Below are 21,407 nucleotides of genomic sequence, written 5' to 3' on the forward strand. Positions count from 1 at the left end.
GCGGGGACGCAGGGGACGCAGAGGCGGGAACGAAGAGAGCAGGGAAAAATGGCAAATTAGGCAGAAGACGAGGAGAGGCACAAAAACAGAGTCAGAGAACAGAAAGGCACAAAAACAGAGTCTGAGAACAGAAAAGGCACAAAAATAGGAGAAACGGCACAAATAGCACAAAGACAAATTACAGGACACACACACAATACTTATGGCAACCACTAGACACCAGGGATGAGGCGCAGGAGGGTGCCTGCGGATGGTGGAGGGCCTCGAACTCGCAGCAGCAGTGAGGGCGGGGTCGGGGTACTGAGGCAGACAGGAGGAGCTGCGCAGCGTGTAGAGTGAAACCTGGCCTTAAATCAGTTCGGGGGTCATGCATGATCATTTCAAGGGGTGTCTAGCAGATATAGAAGGTATACTATTCCATACCATTAACCAATGTATCCCTCTACCACCCTCAACTTTGGTATCCTATCAACCTTTGTATCCCATACCATTCTAATTAGTTGTACATGAAGTTTCAATTTTTTTTGTATTTAGGAGTTTTTTATATTTTATATCTGTATTGTTTATGTTTTGTTATTGTTTAAGGGGGAGTATGGTATTATGTCTAAGGTAAAATCTCACAAGCTGTAGAATGTTTGTATTCACGAGCTGTAGAATGTTTGTATTCGCGAGCTGTTGAATTTTGCATTCATGAGCCTTAGAACAATTAGGAACAAGAGTGTCTTGAGGAACGTTGGGAGAAGGGAGGATGATGTTGAGGAGAGAGGACAGGAAGTTTCTATGTGCTGTCCCTATTTATACTGTGATTGCGGCGCTCTTGATCCTGAGCTGAAATAAAGCATCAAACACATTCTCGTGTTAGTGCTGTGCTGCCAAACACAAGAATATACCATGCGCAAACAGCCCACCCACGCCAGAACAGTATGGATGTGAAAGAGAAGTATCCTTTCCAAGAGCATATGGATTGTGCGTTCAATAAATAACAAGGTAGGAGCTATGTAAAGCATCTAACTCTGGCCTGGAAGAAAACTGTGGCATCTTGCTAACGACGTATGTCCGACATAAAAAAAAAAAAAAAAAACAATAACTGCCTGGATAACTGGACTGCATCTGTATCCACCCCTCTTGAATGGTTAGTAAGTTTCACTCTCAAAGAGAACCTCCCTCAGGAACAGATGTGACAACACATTGGTGACCGTCACAACCACCACTGTGTTCCAAAAACCCTTTCAAACCGCTAAGGCACCTTCTTATATACAATTTTTTGGGCAGTGTTATATAGCACAAACTCGACTGAAGGTATTTGAGAGCTTTACGTGAGCATCGGTTACATTACACAAAGACACATTCATTTTTGGTAGGCATCACAGGAAGGCCAGAATCACAGGATAGTGAGCCACGCCGAGACTCTAACTTGGTCCCCCGGCTCATAAGTCGGCAGCTCTGGCTATTAAGCCACATTCCCTCCCAAAAGGTTTTGCTTACATTTTATAACCCTTCTTAACACAAACCACCACAAACCGAGTCTGGAGGCAAAGTGGGCTAACAGGACACTAAATAACAAACACTATATATATAAACAGCAAAGACAGCAAATTATACTGCGACGCTGAATGCAAGACAACGCACATCATAATCCCAACGAACAAGGCAACTTGACTTCGTGAGATCAAACAAATGATAACACATTTTATTTAATTTGCTAACAAATAAAAACAAAAATAATAATTCTAATGATAAGGTTGGAGCTTTTCTAAATTTTAACTGAAGCCACACATTGCCCATACTATATTTTGTTTGATGAACCTGCACTTCTCCCATGAATCAATCTGGGGATACTAATTTAATTTTTAGCCTCCAATTTCAAATTCCTTGACATTTACAGTATATTTTAAAAATTTCAGTTGTACATTTAGCCACTTTATTTATGTACACTTTATTAAACTGTTAATATTTTTTCTAAGCAGTCACGGATCCCCTGAGGAGGCTTCGTGGACCCCCAGGGTTCCCTGGACCACAGGTTGGGAACCATTGCTGTAGTATATGTTAGCTACACATTTTCTTTTAGCTTACAGACACTTATAAGTTTTTAAAAATATACTTTATTTTAGTACAACCTAATTAACATACCTGTAAAATCTCTTTGCTCTTGTTCAACCTTTATTTTAATATCTGGTAACATCTGTTTTCCACAGCAAATCTCAAGTCAGAAATATGTCAATGCTCCTCTGCTCTCAGTAAAAAAGTACCAATAATGACTACCCTTCCCACTGCGCTCTCACTCATACACCTGTACTTAACAAATCACAGACGTCCTTTCATCTTTTATCTTAGTTATACGACTTCCAAATGATCACTATTTTTAACCCTGTCCATGTTTCCTGTAAATAATCCCAATTTGGTACGTTTTTTGGATCCATTAATTCACACAACAAAAAGCAGTCAATAGTCTGCTGTCAATGCTTTTCATTTATAATTTATTTTATTTGTAAATATTGTTAATTACACGATATACGCTCCTTACTGAGCAATTTGTGTACACCAGTCTGCTTTTCACTGTCACAGTGTGGTCTCTCTTATTCCCTTCTCCCACACTCTTTTAGCTGTGTTTCCATAGTAACCATGTTTCTAATAGTCTTTGCCTACCAGTAGGTCAAAAGTTCACAAGACCTTCTTCCAACAGTATAAAGCTTCACATTAACTGCAGCAGGTGTGGGTGACTGTTTGCAATTCCAAGCATATCCCACACAAAATACTTTTTCATATTTTTCCAAAGCCAATCACAGAGTTAATTACTTTTAAGGTCTTGGCTGGACAAGTTGTATATACTTTGTGCCTCCCATTTGCTGGCTCCACCATGGCTCACCTATTCTTTCTCACCATTTGTCCATCGCATGCATTTGTCATGCCTTTTGCTGTGTTTAACCCTCCCCCAGGGCAGGAACCAAGTACTAGACTAATACACTGGTCACCATTTTAGCATGTGTTTCAGGAACTACTTTCTTCTTTCTTGAAAAGCAATTGACACAATAGGTCCTGTTTTCAATCCCTTCGAGCTCCTCTGTAAACAGGCCAGTAAATCGTGTTGTGTTCTCCTCACATTTGCTGTGCATTCCAAGACTGAGGTCAAAGATCTTCCCCTGTGCTGTCCCACACTACCACCTCCCTCCCAAAGCTGCTTTTTTTTCCTATTGCGGCACTCGCCTTATTTACTCATATTCAAAGCAAAAAATATAAATATATTCCTGGAATATTTGGGCAAAATATCATAGATTTTGAACTTTTGTAGATTGTAAACCACAAGTAGTTAAACTACATTGTTTAGTACATTTAACAAATAGCTCTTGTGCACCTGCCAGAGGACATTAAGCAAGGTCATACCTGAAGGAATTTAGTTTATTGCTTGCAAGATTTTAGGGCTTGATTAAATATAATACCCGGTCACTGTTTGCTACTATTACTGGAAAACACTCACAAAGAGAGAGAGGCCCTACACAAAATGATGAATGAAGAAGCTATGGTTTTGTATTCCTCTCTCAAAAAATTAGGACATTTTCAAACAGACTGACATCCTAATCTAACATGGGCCGCTCATTTTTTCTGTACTGCAGGATTGTACGATGGGTGTGACTAACATGTGAACAAAATCATGTCTTTCAAATGTAGTAGTGAAGAGTAGGAAATGCCCCTCCCCCAGCCCTTAAGTTATTATTTATGATAGAATTAGGCTTCCACCCCTTAAACTAAATTTGGTCTGCGAGTTATCTCCGTTAACCCTCTCTGTCAGACTACTCACAGTAAGCCAAATGCCCAGTAAAAGAGCCTTTTTATTGCTTGCCTGACTTTATCGTTTTCTGCTCACTCATAATTTTCTCTTCTGTTTTTCGGTCTTCGGAAAAAACTCTTTAGCAAATCGAGGCCACGTTTATCAAGGAACAGATTGACCTACAGTAAGCTCCCGGTGCGTTAATGTACGTACCAGGGAACAGTTACGTAACTGTTTTTGTTTGGGGTGGACAATGTTAGTTGGACCACTTTATTAAGTCACCACTAACTGGGACATTCTGAGATTGGGAGGAGGAACGCACCATGCCGTGGTCGACCCGTGAGCAGCCGCTTGTTAGGGAGCTGGCCTGTGCGGAGAAAGGCAAGGGATGTTTTCCCTCCCTGGGGGTGTGGTGATGGTGGACATTTTCACTTTCTTTTTAAACCACAGCTAGTCTCTCTCTGTAGGCCACAGTAAGGCAGCTATGTCCTCTAGTTATGGCACAGTAGGGGTCAGGGAGCTCATTATTTCAAGTGTTAGTGCACCTTCTTCCTTATCAGCAGGCCGAAACGTTCAGTAATGCAGTTACAATTTAATATGTTTTATTTATGGTGTAGACTTGAGTCTTAACTTTTTCCTGAAATGGCATGCACCATTTGATTATGTAGCTTTGCAGTTCCGTTTTCCCAAAGTCTGTGACTCTAATCTAAGAGTGCATTAAGGGTAGCGTCACTGGGTACTACAAAGATTGATCGCTTGGACCAAAATAGTATCAGTGAGAGACACTGATGTGTTTTGTTGGCCTGCATCTGAATACAGATTTTTTTAAACAAATCGGTTCATTTAAGTATTGCTTCTAACTATAATGTACATGCCACACACGTGCATGTGGCAAAGAAGCTTCCATAGCTGTCGGTCTTATACCTATTCTGTGCTTGCAAACAAAGCTTGCACTGTTGCGACAAGTACAGCAACTTTTCTGTGAATAAGAAAAGGTGGCACTTGTAGTGTTTTGGGTACATTGAAATATGAGTCAATTAGGTGCCAACTTGTTTTTAAGAGGATACGCAAAGCAGAAGACGGCAGCTGTGTTGATGAGATGTTGCCGATAAGCTATCTGTGCTGGAGGATCAGGGAGAGGCAGGCTGTTTGCCCAAGAACCACGGCTGTGATGTATAATGCTAAATCATTTATGACCCAGAACAAGAAACCAGCTAACCTCTACTTTCTTGGTCAACTAATCTGTGACAAATGCCAGATGATGTTTCTTAATATTTATTTATTCATTTGGACGTTTTGGATTTATGAAAAACCATCCTTTTATTTGAAAAAACGTCATACAACGGTTCATTCCTGTCGTTTCAGTGCTTCAGCTAAAGTGCCATCCAGGGAGCGTCCTGTGCTGTGAAACCAAAGCCGGGTATTCAGCTAAACAAGCCTTCCTGCCAGGGGACCTGCTTACCTGAAAGAAATGCAAATGTGCGCAATGAGTTAATCTGCAAATATAAGGGGTAATCTGCAAACATAACAGAGGTGCTTGGGAGCCAGTACTGGCTTTAGCTGATTGAATCACTTGAAGCTTTGTGATGGCAAAAATTCGTTCTTTTTGAGTGGTAGTGCAAAGAGTTAACAACTGAGCTGTGAATGCGTGCTTTTAATAGTTGTACTTGTATAGCTCTTACACCTCCCAGGGGTTGAAAGGACGGTTATGTAAACAAATTGCATGAAGTACAGTCTGTGTATTACTAAAATCTATGTTTTGGAAGCAGCATTTAACCTTAAACATTTATGCACATTTGGGTGCAGTCTATCCTATTCTGTGTGTAATGGAAGTTTAAAATACTTACTTATATGTTCACAGTGCTTTCTGTGACAGGCTGTGACCTCGTAGCACTAAAAATACACAAGTCACTGTTCTCCACTTCACCAACCAATATTTAATTATGTGGCTCTCTGGTTACACACAGGTGTCTAAGAGGCATTAACTAATAGAAGTTTTATAACGTATTACAGTGCATTTCCCACATTAACAACTTTTTACAATGTATTTTTCATTTAAGCTGCACAGTATTTTATATGTAGCCACCTGACAGTGAAACACCCAAAAAACTTACAGAATATTTTGTTTTTTTAGCCACACCTTAAGCCCCATACTCGCTGACCCCCATTGCATGCAGCATCACAGTTCCCATACGTTTGTTAATGCACTCTGACCACTGTTTAAGAGCTGGTATTCTGAGTCCAGTAACTGGCCACACAGCCAAAGTGCGGTGTTCCCTAGATGACAGCTACGGAGAGCAGCTTCCAGGACCAAGTTTATATTGCCTTTAAATTTTTCTACTTGGAGTGTTTAACTGGAATATTTTCAACGTAGCTTTATTTTCCTCTCAATAGTTCAGTATTCATTCTGTAACCACGTTTTTTTTTGTCACAACAACAATATGTCCAGTAGTTCACTATGGCATCATTTAATTTTCACCTCAGCACGTCGTGTCTGTATGTACCTCTTTAATTTTGTTTTGTCTGAAAATTTCTATCTAAAATAAACTACAAAATAAAACAGGGATAATTATTTCATACTTAAATGCTGCTTCATTAGCCCACTGTTCGTCAACAGCTCTCCAGTGGTTATTAACAAACCTGGCAGCAGTTTAGTAAAACCTGCACTATATTCAGTGCAATGCATGTGCATTATTGACTCTGGATCGTATTCCTACTCAGAATTGATGTGAAACAGAAAGGAAGTGTGCCACTGATATTTCTGTGACTTGACTGTGTTATTTTGTGAACCCCTCCTAATTATAGCGGCGTACACAAACACATTAACATTGACATCATTTAGAGCTCCCGAATTGCTGAGACATTTTGGCTTTGCCACATAATTTCACTCCACACCATGCCACATAACGCCAAAAAAGTCCACGCCACACAATTCAGCGCCACACAATTCCATACCTCGCAACATATTTACACTCCACATAATGCCACTCAACACCACATAATTAAACTCCACATAATTACACTCTACTCAGTACCACAAATACACCCCACATAAATTCACTCATTGCCACATAAACTACATAAATACACTCCACAACATGTCACATAATTCCATTCAACATAATTTCAATGAACGCCACACAATCCAACTACACACAGTTCCAGTCCACACCACATAATTCCACATCAAACCACATAATTCCACTCCACAACACAGTTCCACTACACACCACATATATCCAATCCACAACAAATAATTCCACATCATGCCACAAAATTCAACACCACACCACATAATTCTACTCCACGCATTCCACAATAAACAATACCACTACACGTAATTACACTCCATGTCACACAGTCTCATTTCAGATAATTCCATTACACTCAATATCACATAATTATTATCCATATAATTCCACTGCACACCATGCCACATATTCCAATACACATAACTCACCTCAACACCACACAATTCCATAAACAATTCCAATCCAACCCACATAATTCCACTCCACACCACATACATCCACTCCACTCCATAACACATGGCTAAAATACATTGACGTTGCCAATACCAATAGCTCTTGGATTGCCATATAGGCAAGACCTTTTGGCTTTTCCAATGCTTGTTTTCTTAAAGTCATTACCTAATTTTAGTTTCCTGCAGATCTCCACCATCTAATCAAATATGTTCTTTTATATTTTAATTGCTGTCCTCCATTTTAATTGCCTTTCATTTTCAAAATGGACTCATTCTGCTGCAGCCTTTTCCTGCGTGCTAAAATTATCAGAGTCTGGATTGTGGGCCATAGTTTTGTGTTTTGGGCTATAGAGAATGTTAAAAAGAGTGTCATTGACAGGGACCTAGGTTTACCTAATCGGGCCATTACTGGGGTTGGCCAGAGAGGGTTAAAGTGGCATCAGTTGCTGTCCTTGGTTGAAAGCACTGCGGATTGCCAACATCCAGACCTCATGATTGTGCACTGTGGTGGCAATGACCTAGGCCAATTATTGAGGTGGGACTGGAAATTATATTGAAGGATACCCTTGCTAAATAAATATTACTTTTCCTTCATACTGCCTTGGTGTTCTCCAAAATTTACCAAAGACAGAAGTGGCAGCGGTCAACCCAATTTTGTCCGCAGATAAAGAAATCCTGGAAACATGTCAATAAAGCTCTTTCTGCTATTCTCCGAGACTAAAACATGGCTCTATATACCATAAAAACGTACGCTTTGCTATGCACGGAATCTATTGAAAAGATCAAGTCTGTTTCAGAGATGGAGGCAACAAGGTGTTCCTCAACAACTTAAAAGACTGCATCTTGTTCTATATGTAATTATTGTCTACACACCATAAACACAGAGACTCTTTTCAGATCCGGCCCTTTTCCCAAACACCGGTTGTTTTTGTTTTCAATTGTTTTTTTCTAATTTCTCACTCAGATCTGTGGCTGTGCCGTGGATCCCCGGCCAAATAAGTGGTCTGCTGGCAATGTTGCAGTTGGACCCACGGATCTGTTCCCAACCATAAGCACACATTCACCACAAAACACCACAATAAATTCAAACATATCTTATTGCAATTTATATAACTATATAACTACCTGTGTGTGGGTGCATGAGTAGCTGTGTAAGTAATTGGGTGTGCGAGTAGCTGTCTTGTGCCTGTATAGGTGTGTGAGTGGTTTTCTGGATCTGTGAGAGGGTGCATAAGTGTCTGTATAGGTGTGTAAGTGGTTGTGTGGGTGTGTAAGTGTTCTGTGAGTGGGTGTGTGAGAGGGTGTCTCAATGGTAGTGTGGGTCTGTAAGTGGGTGTCTGTATACATGTGTGAGTGTGTGTGCAGGTGTGTTACTGGGTGTGTCAGTGGTTTTGCTGCGTGGGTGTATAAGTGCCTTTGTGGGTCTGTGAGTGGGTGTGTAAGTGCCAGTAAGGTTGTGTATGTCGCTGTGTGGGTGTGTGAGAGCCTGTGTGGGTCTGTGAGTGTGTGTGAGTGATTGTCTGGGTATCCGAACGGATTAACAGTGACTGTATGTGTATGTGAGTGGCTTTATGGAACTGTGAGTGGCTGTATGCATGTGTGAGTGGGTGTATGTTTGTAGAATTTGGGGTCTGGATTCTTGAATCCGTCATGGATTCACAAGGGGGCTGTGCTGAGTGGTGCAGTAGATTTGTGGATCCTCGAAGCCCCCCAAAAACAATTTTCTTGCTCATGAGGGGTCCCGCACAGACCCCTTCATGAGTCGCATGAGTTGAGGGTACCTCTACCCTGACCCCTTCTATTACTTTTCAGTTTTATTTTTTACAGCAGGACCAAGTCCCTATATACAAAATGACTGCTTCAACCTTCCTGTCAGGTTGCAGCCAGTCGATCATGGTATTACTGTTGATGCGTAGATTTGCGGATCCATCGCAGTACATCTGCATCACTAGATATACAAAAATCTTTTTTTCTTTAATAACTCCAAAACAACTGAACAGATTTAGACCAAATTACAAAAATTGATCTTTCTGGACCAAGGTCTAGCTTTCTGTCAAAGTTGGTGTAATTCTGTCCAGCGGTTCAGGCTGTATTCATGTCTAAATTCCCTATGGGAATTTGCATTGGGGAAAACGTGTTTTCAGACCCCCTCGCTTGACAAACCATCCCGAAACTTTCCAGACAGCAGCTGAAGTGAGTGGCAAACTAGTTTTGAAAATGTTGTGACGATTCATCACACGGCGCCAAAGTTATTAGCAAAACAAACAATGCTTTTCCTATGGAAACCACGTCCTAACTATACCTACCTACTGGCGACTATATACTCACTGAAAAACCCAAAGATTACAGGGATGTTATAGTGAGGTTCTGAATTTACTCGTTCAAAACCATAGAAATTCAGCAGTTATAGTTACAGTTCTTTCAAGTAACTAAAACTCGTGCCCTAAGGTAACTATTACTTGCGCCTTTACCATGCACAGTTCCGCTGTCCCTACTTTTTTATTTATTTATATTTTCATTTATTTGATTTTTTATTAAAAAGCCCTTTATGGGCTATGTGGGACCACGAAGGAGCCCTTTTTTATTTTATTTTGTTTGACCCCCTTCAGCGTAGGCATAGCCTCCTTTTTTTTTTTTACTTTGCCCGGGGCGGGGTGGTTCCCTGGGTGCAGTGGGGCATCGGCCCCCCACATATATTTAATTATAAGCCCTGGGGAGGTGGTGGTCCCCAGGGCAGTGGGGGGCTGTGGGCCCCCAATGCATGATATAATAGAAGCCCCAGGGGGTGGTGGTTCCCAGGGCCCCCACATATATAAAAATAGAAGCCCTGGGGAGATGGTGGTCCATAGGGTAGTGGGGGGGCATAAAAAAAATGAAAGGTCTGGGATGGTGGTGGTTCCTGGAGCGGTGGGGACCCCCACACAAAAGTTTTAATGCCCCCATGACACGGCCCACCCATTGGCTTATAAAAAGAAACAGGCGCTGGAGCCCGTGCTTGTTTTTTTTTAAAGAAAATGCTGCCTTGAATTCACAAATCTCACTAACTTGCTGCAAAAAATGTATTAAAAAAATGTTTTTTTGCTCTGGCTCATCAGTGCTAAGGGGTCAGGGTATCTCGACCGTTGCCCCTTTTGCATTTTTTTTTTACTTTTTCAAGATGGCTGCCAACACTTCCTGGTTTGAAGTGTTGGACGCCAATCAGAGTTGTGCATTTCCGTGCACGAGCTCGTTATTGTTCGGGAATACTTCTTGGCCAGAGATATACAAATTTGAATTTCCCTAAATCTCTCAAAAACTACTGAACGGATTAAAACCAATTAACAAAAAGCACCCTCTGCGTACTGACAGCTAGTTTTCTGGCAAATTTATTGTAATATTGTCCAGTGGTTCGAGCTGTAGACATGTTGACAGCTTCTATGGGAATTAACATGGGAAACACAATGTTTTTTAGCCCCTTTTTTCTCGGCCCCTGCTTGACGGATCACCCCAAAACTTTACATGCGCACCAAGAATCACTCGGACACATTTTTTGGAAAATGTTGTGAAGATTTGTTGAACGGTGACAAAGATATAGGCAAGTCAAAAAACTATTTTTCTATGGTCCTAACTATAACCACCTACTGGTGGGAGAAAGAGAGGGAGAGAGCATGTATGTGTGTGTGTGTTTGTTTGTTTACTATCCTTGTGGGGACTAGGGTGTGATACCACACTCATGCTGTGGGGACTTAATTGCACTGTGGGGACCTGAACTCAGGTCCCCACAAGTCAATGTCTTCTAAATGATTTTTAAAAAATGGCTTTAGGAACATCTGTGTAGATTTTTACAATTTTTTTTTTAATTGCCTTGTGGGCACCTGTGTTTCATAAGGTGTGTTTATATTTTTGCTCAGCTCTGCCCCTGTAGACCGAAGGTGGTACTGCAGTCTTAAACACACTTTGGCCCTCATTATGAAGACGGCGGGATACCCTGCTGTCAACCGCACTGACGGTTGACGGAAGACAGCCAGCGCAGCAAAGCCCCCGACGACCCTATAATGATGTTCCCACTGGGCCGGCAGGCAGAAACAGTGTTTCCGCCCACCGGCCCAGTAGGAAACAGGGCCTTTACAATGACGCCGGCTAATGTGGCAGTGCGCCCTTCATGCATTTCACTGGCCGTAATTCAGGCAGTGAAATGACGGGGCTGTGCATAGGGGCCCCGGGTCACCCATTCCGCCAGCCTTTCCCTTGCGGTGTAAAATGGGACTCATAATCCAAAGAGCAGCGCTGGCAGCGTTTTCACCATGGCGTTTTTGCCACGGTCATAATAAGGCGGGCGGACCACTGCAGCTGTCCGCCTGCCACCGTGAGTCTGGCGGTGCATGGACTACCAGATTTATAATGAGGGCCTTTGCACTTAAACACACTTTGCTTACTAAACACGCACACTAGCTGCAGAAAGGACAGACATTTAAAAGGAAAAGCTGCATAACGCTGTGTTTATCCTAATATTTTTTATGCAAATTACCCTTTTCTATATTTATTTAAATAAAACTTTATTTACATGAAGTATTTAATTTAGACTTTTTGTGTCTGAATGTTGTAAGTTGTTCTATAAATATTGCTAAAAGTTTTTTGGGTCAGTTTCAAATTCCAGAATACTTCAGTAATTCATTTTGACTACTCCCTTTAGTTAAAGAAATATGGTGCACTATACTGCAATACAATATAAACTGGTTTTATCATTTTTGACAAACAACTTAGAGGCATCAATACTTATTGTTACATTTTGAGGCTTACGCCAGGATTTCATAGCCTTTATGTTGCTTTGCCTTTCTAATTTTAGGGTTTGGGGTGGGTAGTGGAAAGTGGTGGACAGGGTAATGTTAGGGTTTAAGGGTGGTAAGGGTAGTTTTAGGGTTTAAAGGTGGGTAGTAGTAAAGAGTGCTAAGGGTAACTTTAGGGTTTGAGGTGGGTAGTGGTAAAGGGTGGGCAGGTAATTTTAGGGTTTAGGGGTAGGTTGTGGCAAAGAACGGTAAGAGACATCGGCCGTAGTGTTATGCTGCACTGTGAGTCTGCACACCAGGCTGTACCTAAATCCGGGGAGGGGGCAATCACCCCTCCTTGGTCCCTCCTGCAGACGCCCATGTGTACGCCACTCCAGTCCACCTCACTTCACTCTATGCCACTCCACTGGATGCTACTCCAACATGCTATTCCACTCTATGCCATTCTACTGTATGCTACTCCACTCTACTGTGTTCCACTGTATGCCACTCCACTGTACAACACTCCACTTTACGCCACTTAATTCTGCTCTATTCGATTTGACCTCCATTACAAGGTACAGGACTCCACTGTATGCTATTACACTCTACCCCATGCCACTGTGCACCACACAAGTCTACACCACTCCATTAGATGCCACTCCACCATCCGCTACTCCATTTTACACTATTACACTGTAGCCGGGCGCCGGACATCCCGCTACATATACGGAGAATTGCAAGTATACGGAGTGCCCCGGGGGTCCCATGGACTATGGACTTGCGCCTGATAGAAACCGGGATATCCGGGTTTCTAAAAGTATGAAAATAGTAGAAGGACGGCGCGCGGCGCGCACTGTTGTTGCAGAGGAGGGAACAGATGCCGGAGAGAGGAAGAGGAATGTGAGCACGGAGGACGACGACGCAGAAAGCGCCCTGCCGGCAAACGAGGAAGAGAACACCGATCCAAGCTCTTGGGGAACCCAAGACACGAACCAGGACGGAGCAGGAGACTCCGAGGAGCCACAATTCCGCCACGTCCCTGGAGGGGTGTAGCTGCAGCAGGTACGGTCCTGCCTCAAACAAAAGTTGAACGCTCTAGTGGGAAGGGAGGAGGGTGGAGAGATGGAGCGGAGGGATGTTGGGAAGGGATCATTGAAAAGGGGGGTGAACACCAATAAAAGGGGGGGGGCACTATTAACAATCACGGAGGCACTTAACTGTGACCAAAAGAAGGAAGTTTGGAACTCACCAGGGTGAAAGTGGAGATAGGCTCCTATCTTTCATTTCAGTCCTTTTCTTTTACCCCAGTTCTGGACCACTACCTCGACTATCACCATTCCCACGGCATCTCTCTCCCTCTCTCTCTCTCTCTCTCTCTCTACACCCCCTCCCTTACTAACACCATCCCAGAAATCCCCAAACGTACAACTTACCTACTGTCCAATTCTGTTTTCCTTCCCGGTCCACCTGACGCCACCACCGCTGAGAGTCTTATCATTCTACGCCGAAGACCCTAGAAGAGAAGAAACCAAAGTAGATACGCAACACCAAAGGAAAGAGAGAGACTGTGTGAAGGCAACTATTCACTTCCAATAAAGCCACTTGTATAAAAATCAACAAACTGGAGTGTCTCTTTCATCCCTATCGCTATCCCACTGCCACAGTGGTGTCAGAAGTGGGATTGGTATAGTAGCGGTAGAGGACGGAAGGACAAATAACCCGAACACCATGGAAGGGAAACCCACACTAGAGGACATGATACAACAGCTTGCAGAAGGTCAACGTCATCTACAGATGGTATGGGAGGCCTAACAAAGGGAAGCCAAGGAGGATAGAGAGGCCCTCCAGAGTGCACTAAAAACACAGGCCACCATTATGGCAAATAATCTGTTGGTGCACGAGACAGCCCTACAAAACTTAACGGACACCATTGCCGCCAGTAAGGTTCACCCCAACGTACTGAGTTCGGTACTCCAAAAGTTTCAAGAGGGAGAGGACCCTGATGCGTTCTTTACAAACTTCTAGAGGGTGGCTTCCTCCGCTCAATGGCCCGAAGAGTGATGGGGTCAGTATGTGGCTCCCTTATTGACAGGTATTCTACAAACTGCATATCAGGCGGCCAACCCGGATGGAATCACACCCTACAACGAAAGCAAGAAAAGTATCCTGGAAAGGGTGGGACACGACACGGAATACTATAGTCTAAGATTCCGCAAGATAAAGTGGGCCCCTTCCGAAGACCCTAGGACTTTATATTAAAGGGTAAAGGCCTTAGGACTTATATGGCTAGGACCCACAGGGACAGAAAGGGAGGACGTCATAAAAGCAGTCCTTTTGGAACAGTATTTGGAATCCCTTCCTCCTCTCACACGTAGCTGGATTCGACAACACCCTAAAGCCGATACCTCCAAGGCCATTGACCTGGCCTGTGCCTACCATCGCTCTACTGAATTTAAGAGTGGGCCTCCCAAACTAACAAGCTCTTCTGCCCGTCCTCCAATAGCAGCTCCCCGGCCCCTGTCCCGGAAGGGGAGTGAAGACACTTGGTTTCCTCGAACAATCGACCGGCCTCCTATGCAACAACCCCAATGCTATAGCTGTGGTGAATGGGGACACATAGCTCGGGCATGTCCTTGCAAGGAGGACAAGGCAGAACCCATGGAGATTGGGGTAACCCGGGGACGGGTCTTATGTACCGGGAAGGGCAATCCTAGGTGTATGCAAGAGATAAAGGTCAACGGCAAAAATATTAAGGCCTTAGTAGACTCGGGGTGTAGCCAGTCAGTCCTCAGAGCCGATTTGGTTGCTTTATCGGAATACCAGCCCCACCAACGGGTTTCCATACTCTGTATTCATGGAGACAAGAAGGACTACCCAATGGCTGTCGTTCTTCTCGAGTGGGAAGGGAAACAGGTAGAGGTCCCTATGGGGATTATGGACCGCCTGGTAGAAGAGTGTATCATAGGTATGGACTGTATATTGTTTCCTTAACTCATACTGAAGGTAAAAGCGGGAATCCAATTAGAGTCCTGGTGGACAGAGGCCCCTTTTTCGGACATGCCGATAGAGAGTGGAAAATCCCGTTACAAGCCTACACGGTGGGAAAAGAGACAAGAGAGACAGCTATGCTAGACACAAGGGGAGGAAGCAAACGCAAGGGGGACACTAGGTACTACCACAACCCCCTTACCCTCTTTCCGTAGCAGTCAACGGGAAGACCCATCCCTTCAACATGCCTGGAGAGGAGCTAAAACGGAAAGTACTGGCGAGGTGGGTCCTTATTTCCTTATGTGTAAAAATCTCCTATACAGAATCACCAAACACGACCAGCATGAAAAAAGACAATTAGTAGTACCAGAACCCTACCGAACTCAAGTTCTCTATCTTGAGCACAATCAACCGGGGGGCTTTATGGGAGAGAAAAAACAGAGGAGTACTTATTGCGATGGTTTTATTGGCCGGGGGTTTATGCCCCCATCTGACGAATTTGTGCCCAATGCCCAAAATGTCAATTAGTAGACCCCGGATCTCAGAGGAAAGTACCCTTACAACCTTTGCCTATAATAGACATTCTGAGTTGGCATGGACCTAGTAGGTCCCCTCCTCCCATACACAAAAGGACATACTTACATACTGGTTCTCGTTGATTACGCCATCAGATACCCAGAAGCCATACCTCTCACGAGTATGACGACCAAGAATGTGGCTCAGGCCATGATTGTTTTTTTTTCCAGAGTCGGATTTCCTAACAAAATTTTAACAGATCAGGGTACTCCATTCATGTCCGCTTTAATGACTCATATCTGTAAAATATTGGGGGTCAACCAACTCAAAACGTCATTATATCATCCACAAACCGATGGCCTTATCGAAAGGTATAATCGTACTATAAAAACATTGTTACGAAAAACCGTCTCTGAATCGGGGAGGGACTGGGTAAGGAGACTCCCTCTGGTCCTCTACGCAATAAGGTCACATGAACAGGCCTCTACGGGCCATAGTCCTTTCGAGTTGGTCTTCGGACGACAGCCCCGTAGTTTACTTGATATGGCGGCCGAGACATGGGAAGAAGAGGAAGGCGGAGAAAAACCCTTGTTAGAATACGTCCAGGAGCTTAAATGCCAACTACAGACGGTTTGGGAGGATGTCCGCAACCACATGGAAAGGGCCCAGGAAAAGCAAAAGAGTTATTATGATCAGGGAGCAAAAACAAGACAATTCCAACCCAATGATAAAGTACTCCTGTTGCTTCCCAGGTCAGACAATAAATTATTAGCCAAATGGCAGGGTCCATATAAAGTCGTGAGACCAGTCTCCCCTGTTACGTATCTCATAGAATTGTCACAAAACCCGAAACGAGTGCAGGTGTATCATATAAACCTATGAAAAGAAATGGGAAGAACCCACTATTACAGTACCACCTATAGCTACAGGGTTCTTTGTAACCCCCGACAAACCCTTGGACATTGAATTATGTCCCACAACCCCAGAGACGTCATCCCTCTGACCCCAAATCAGTCCTCACATACAAGAAACCCAACACCGACAGTTGAACGAACTTCTAGCTCAACAAATCAGGTTATTTTCAAAAATTCCCAGAAAGACCACATTGATACATCATATTAAAACCCCAGAGGGTCAAACCGTGCAACTACGACCTTACCGTATCCCGGAGGCCCGAAAACATCTAATTGAACAAGAAGTAAAAACCATGCTACAAATGAAGGTGATAGAACCGTCTGTCAGCCCCTGGTGCTCACCAATCGTGTTAGTCCCGAAACCAGAAGGCTCGGTCCGTTTTTGCATTGTCTTTCGCCGGCTAAATGCAATATCCCAATTTGATACATATCCCATCCCACGGGTAGACGATCTCCTCGAGAAATTAAGGAAGGCCGAATTTATGTCAACCCTTGATTTAACCAAGGGATATTGGCAAATACCACTGGCTCCAGCAGATCGGGAAAAGACAGCTTTCTCGACCCGCTCAGGACTCTACCAAATCACAGTGCTACCATTTGGCCTACATGGCACCCCTGCTACTTTCCAAAGGTTAATGGACCATCTCTTGAGACCCCTCCAATATTGCGCAGCCGCGTATTTAGATGACATAGTGGTCTTTAGCGAATCGTGGGAAGACCACCTCCAGCATTTACACCGCGTTTTCCAGGTCCTAAGCGCGGCAGGCCTCCCAGCCAATCCAGCTAAATGTCACCTCGCCCATGACCACATCGCGTATCTCGGATATTTCATAGGGAAGGGACAACTGCGACCCCAGACTAATAAAGTAGAGACCATCCAACGGGTCCCGATTCCAACAACAACAAAAAGAGCTCCGTTCCTTCTAGGGTTTAATAGGCTATTACAGACGGTTCATACCCAACTATTCCACTTTGGCAGCCCCTCTTACCGACCTTCTACGGAAGGACCAACCATCCAATCTATCTGCCTTGACGCCTGACCAACTATCTAGCTTTCATCACCTAAAATCTCGCCTCATGACAACCAGTTTTACAATGTCCCGACTTTACGAAACCCTTTCACCTCCAAACCGACGCCTCGGACGTAGGGTTAGGTGCAGTTCTGTCACAAGCAGACGACCAAGGGCATAAACATCCTATAGTATTCATAAGTAGAAAGCTGTTACCCCGGGAACAACATTATCCAATAACTGAAAGGGAATGTCTAGCCATAAAGTGGGCTATAGAGAATCTACAGTACTACCTCTTAGGCCATTCATTCATCTTATACACCGATCATGCTCCGCTCACCTGGTTAGCCGCCCACAAGAATACGAACTCTCGCATACTACGGTGGTTCATGGAGCTCCAACCATTCTCCTTTCAGATATGTCACATCCCTGGAACTCACCAGTGCACTGCTGACCATCTATCCCGTTACCCTTGGACAACGGAACTCCATCAGTCCCGTGCTTGGGAAGGGAGATGTAGCCGGGCGCCGGACGCCCCGGCTACATATACGGAGAATTGCCAGTATACGAAGGGTCCCGGGGGTTCCATGGACTATGGACTTGCACCTGATAGAAACCCGGATATCCGAGTTTCTAAAAGTATGAAAATAGTAGAAGGACGGCACGAGGCGCGCGCTGTTGTTGCAGAGGAGGAGACAGATGCCGGAGAGAGGAAGAGGAACGCGAGCACAGAGGACGACGCCGCAGAAAGCGCCCTGCCGGCAAACGAGAAAGAGAACACCGATTCAAGCTACTGGGGAACCCAAGACACAAACCAGGACGGAGCAGGAGACTCCGAGGAGCCACAATTCCGCCACGTGCCTGGAGGGGCGTGGCTGCAGCAGGTACGGTCCTGCCTCAAACAAAAGTTGAACGCTCTAGTGGGAAGGGAGGAGGGTGGAGAGAGGGAGCAGAGGGAGGTTGGGAAGGGATGATTGAAAAGGGGGGGTGAACACCAATAAAAGGGGGGGAGCACTATTAACAACCACGGAGGCACTTAACTGTGACCAAAAGAAGGAAGTTTGGAACTCACCAGGGTGAAGGTGGAGATAGGCTCCTATCTTTCATTTCAGTCCTTTTCTTTTACCCCAGTTCTGGACCACTACCTCGACTATCACCATTCCCATGGCATCTCTCTCTCTCTCTCTCTCTCTCTCTCTCTACACCCCCTCCCTTACTAACACCATCCCAGAAATCCCCAAATGTACAACTTACCTACTGTCCAATTCTGTTTTCCTTCCCGGTCCACCTGACGCCACCACCGCCGAGAGTCATATCATTCTACGCCGAAGACCCTAGAAGAGAAGAAACCAAAGTAGATATGCAACACCAAAGGAAAGAGAGAGACTGTGTGAAGGCAACTATTCACTTGCAATAAAGCCACTTGTATAAAAATCAGCAAACTGGAGTGTCTCTTTCATCCCTATCGCTATCCCACTGCCACATACACTCCACCACTCCACTGTACAAAACTCCGCTCTACGCCACTCCACTCTACGCAATTACACTGTACACAACTCCACTCTGTCAGTCCACTCTACACTATTAAACTGTATGTAACTCCACTCTATGCTTCTTCAATATACACCACTTCACTACATGACACTCTGCTATACATTACTCCAATATTTGCTATTCCACTCTATGCCATTCCACTGTATGCAACTCCACTCTGTGCTACTTCTCTCTGTCACTCCAGTGTATGCCACTCCACTCTACCCCACTCCATTCGACGCTATTCCATTGGCTGCCACACCACTGTATACTGTTACACTCTACTCTATTCCAGTGTATGCCATTCAGTCTACACCACTCCACTGTATACCACTCCACTCTACGCTATTCTACTCCACACTATTCCACTCTAAACTATTCTACTCTGCCAATCCATTGTACTCCACTCAATGCTATTCCACTGTATGGCACTCAATTCTACACTATTACACCATATGCATCTTCATTCTTTGACCCTCTGCTGTATGGTATTCCACTCTACCCAACTCCACTGTATGCCACTCCAATGTATGCTATTACACTCTTACACCACCCCATAAATCACTACTCCAGTCTAAATCACTTCCCTATATGCGACTCCACTGTACACTATTCTAAAAATATTACACTTTATACCACTATACTGTATGCTACTACACTATACGCTATTATACCCTACACCACTCCACTGTGTGCCTCTCCATCCTACGCTGCTCCAATCTATTCTATTCCACTTTATGCCACTCCACTGTACACTACTCCACTCTACGCCACTCCAGTGTGCTCTCTTCCATTCTATATAACTCCACTATACAAAACTCTACTGCACTGTATGCCACTCTACTAGACTCTACTCCACTCTGTCCCCATGCTCTTCACTGTCCAAATTTGCACTCAACTCTATGCCCATACAACCAAGCTGCAGTAGGCCACATAAGGGAGGAACACCATGTGAAAAGGCCCACAAGCCAATCCTGAAGCACAGGTAAAGAGCATATCCTGTGGAGGAAGGCAACACAACATCCCCCCCCTGCAAAAAGGAGATCGCAGGCAGGCCAGGGAACCCCTCAGGACAAACCTCGCCCCAAACATGAACAGGAGAAAGAACTGAAGCAGGCAGGAAGAGCTGCCCAGAATGCAGACATCGAGGAGAGACACCCAAGAAAAGGGTCAGTAACTCCAAAAAGACCCAGAAGCAGACCCACCACACTGGCCACGAAAGAACCAGCCAGAAAACAAACACCAAGCAGGAGCACAAGTGTCCCACAGAGCACAACCGGCCATGAGAAAGGACGGGCCCAAGAAAGAGATGGAAGCAGAGAGAGACAAAACAGCAGCCAACACTGGAGGAGATCCCCAGGGAACGGCCCAAGAGGCAGGAACCAGAACAACAAGGCTCAACACCAAAAAGAACAAACAGCCTAACCAGTAAGGAACCGCAAACAAAAGCAAACACAGGCCAACCAGGACCCCAACCACATACCAGGAGGGAGCACAACTGGAACAGACCAGGACAGAAGACACACAGCCAAACCAAGGCCCCAACACCGGCAACAGGACAAAAAAGAGGCAGCGCCACCTATACCAAGAAAAAAGGCAGCGGCCAGCGGAGGCCCGACAAGAGGGGAAAGGAGACCAACACTCCCAAAACAGAAGCCACGGTCCACCATGCAAGTACCCAAAAAAGGAAAGACTCCTGAGGCAACCCAGAAAGACAAGGAAGCGAAAACCTGAAACTCCAACAGCAGGGAACAGGGACCTCGAAGGAGACACAGACCCTGAAGGAACACGAGGGAAAGGAGGGGAGACTAACAAAAAAGCCAGGAGCCTCGCCACAAAGAGTGCCAATGCCAAGCCAGGAGCCACACCAACCCAGTGGGATGTAAGGAAGGCCGGAAAAAGAAAAAAACGGAGGGGCACTACAACAAGCACACCAGCCACCACAAAAAAAAGTGTGCACCAAATCAGCGCTTGGAACCGGAAGAGCCAGCCAAAACTACCACCAAGAACCGCCAGTCCGAAAAAAAGGGGGAGGGGGCGCAGCAACAGACCCCACACACCCAAGGGGGACTTTACAAGGTCAGCGCAACATGCAGTGCAACCCCACCAAAACAAAGAACAGGGAGGCACCACAACAAAGCCCACAGGCATTGGGAGAAGAAACTACCAATGGCGCGCGGAAGCACCGCATCCTGAGAGCGGAGGGAATAGGTAATGTGATGTGGTATGTGTAGAGCCTACAACCATGAAAAAAAGCACCTGGAGGACGAGCCAGACTTGGACCAACTTCTGATCCCCGTGGGGGAAGGGGGTGCCGCTGCGGGGAAGCCACTGCCACCGTCTAGCCCAAAGCACAAGCGGTAGTCCAACAGAACATAAAAGTAATTGGAAAAGACTGTAAATAAATGCGACCTCACCGGAGTCGTCCCGCCATAAAGAAGGCATGCA

General features: G+C 44.8%; 1 long non-coding RNA gene across 2 annotated transcripts in view; it reads right to left on the reverse strand.

Moving 5' to 3' along the window:
- Positions 1-21,407, reverse strand: part of LOC138260827 (uncharacterized) — a 59,920-nt gene that overhangs the window by 18,149 nt on the left and 20,364 nt on the right. Inside the window, exons 2-4 of one of the 2 annotated variants that reach the window (XR_011199017.1) lie at positions 18,681-18,760; positions 13,432-13,511; positions 5,102-5,228 (exon numbers count right to left, since the gene is read on the reverse strand). This is a non-coding gene — a long non-coding RNA (uncharacterized lncRNA). Of the gene's footprint in view, positions 1-5,101; positions 5,229-13,431; positions 13,512-18,680; positions 18,761-21,407 lie in introns of those variants that run through there. The other variant, XR_011199018.1, reaches the window with a different exon arrangement.

Source organism: Pleurodeles waltl, chromosome 10, assembly GCF_031143425.1.
Source record: "Pleurodeles waltl isolate 20211129_DDA chromosome 10, aPleWal1.hap1.20221129, whole genome shotgun sequence".
In the NCBI taxonomy this organism is placed as follows: Eukaryota; Metazoa; Chordata; class Amphibia; order Caudata; family Salamandridae; genus Pleurodeles; species Pleurodeles waltl.